Source organism: Gracilinanus agilis, chromosome 3 (assembly GCF_016433145.1).
Source record: "Gracilinanus agilis isolate LMUSP501 chromosome 3, AgileGrace, whole genome shotgun sequence".
In the NCBI taxonomy this organism is placed as follows: Eukaryota; Metazoa; Chordata; class Mammalia; order Didelphimorphia; family Didelphidae; genus Gracilinanus; species Gracilinanus agilis.
The window spans coordinates 420,565,348-420,567,199 of NC_058132.1; positions in this window are offsets into that span (position 1 = coordinate 420,565,348).

Genomic DNA, 1,852 nt, shown 5'->3' on the forward strand with positions numbered 1-1,852 from the left:
ATTTAAAAGTTTTCTATGTGAGCATTTACCATTTGGATATTGACAAACTATAAATCAGGACTTGAGTTACTGTTTTGTTGGCTGTATAGACATAATAAAGTGATTGAGAAAATATTAATAATACAGATTACATTTAGAGGTTTATCTCCCACTTTTCCCCTTAGAAAACTTTTTATTAAACATTTACCAGCATACTTCAGTGTATGAGCTAGGTGGCTTAGTGCATGGAGCACCAGGGTCAGTCCTGGAGATTGTAGCTCCTGGGTTCAAATCTGGCCTCAGACACTAGCTGGCTATGTGATCATGAGCAAATCACTTAACTCCATTTGCCTAGCTCTTACTGCTCTTCTGCCCTGGAATCCATACTCAGTATCAGTTCTAAGACTTAAAAATCTTCTGGTAAGGGTTTAAAAAAAGTATGGTGGACATTAGGCCTTACCATCCCTAATTATAATATTAGGTCTTGAATGCAAGGACTACTTTGCCTTTCTATTTGTATTCCAAGTGTCTGGCATTTGGTAAGCACCTAATAAATGCTTTTCTATTCCCTTTGAATAACTTCATCCAAGGCATCCAAGTAGCCTTGAGGAAAACTTAAAGATAATTGGAAATAAAATGCAATGCTTTGTCAAGCTTCTAAAGTTTGGAGAATACTTACTTGGGTAGATAACACAGCTCCTAGGCGAAAGAGGAAATCACATATCATTTTAAACTTGTTTTTGGTGATGGAGATCTACTAAGAAAGCAGAAAGGTATGTTCTTGACTACTCTTATGCCAACTTCTATGAGATCAAAGACTGGTGGGAATTATAACACAAGGATGAGACTCTGCTGGGGAGGCTTCCTTGCTAAACAAGGCATTAATTCAGGAAGAATTGTGTCCCCTGCTTTGGAATATCCCTTTTGGAGATAATGGGGTAAGACCCATGACAATATATGGTTTTCTCTGGAAAAGGAAGTACATGACTGCAAAGAAGAGTTAACCTCTGCCCCATCTACATCCCATTAGTGGAAATGAGTGCCAACTATTAACTTTTGAATATTTAACACAAATAAGCTGATACATGCAGTATTTGACTGAATAAGGACATATATACTTTGGCTAACTATATAAAAATCTGTTGCAAAAACTAAGTGAAATATTTATTGAATGAGAAAAATTTAAAGTGACCCCTATAGCTTATGCATAGACAATTTAAAAACTGACACATAATACTTTCAGTTTTGCAAAGCACTTTATGTATATGACCTCTTGTGATTCTCACAATAATCCTGTGAAGGTAGGTACCACAGATATTATTATCTTTAAGTTACAAATGAAGAAACTGAGTCTTCAAGATTAATGACTTACTCAAAGTCAAATAAATTGTGGTGAAAATAATGGGATGTGTTTTGTGTATTTCAATCATAGTTGACATATTTAAACTCTAGTTGTTTTCTTATAATATTTTTACATAACGTACAACTTAAAGTACATTTTCCACTCTAAAGTTAATTCTTCCTCCTTTGAAACAGAAATGTTTGCAACCGAGTCCATTTCCTGACTGAAGAATTTTTAGTAGTAAGGTGAAGAAAATATTTTCTTTTCCACTTTAGATTTTCTGAAATCCAAAGATATGCCAATCCAACTCCACTGATCTTCCACCCCATAAAATACCTGTAAAAATTAGCTAGGGAATGGCATATTTCACATTTGGAAATGCAATTAGATTCCCTTACCAAATTAGTGGGAAAACTGAGAATATATGCTGTTGTCATGCTAATAATAACTTCAGGAAGATTGTATGATGTATTTAGGGACAAGCTAGAAGTTTGATCCTATTAAAGTTAAAATTTGTGCTGTCCTACATTC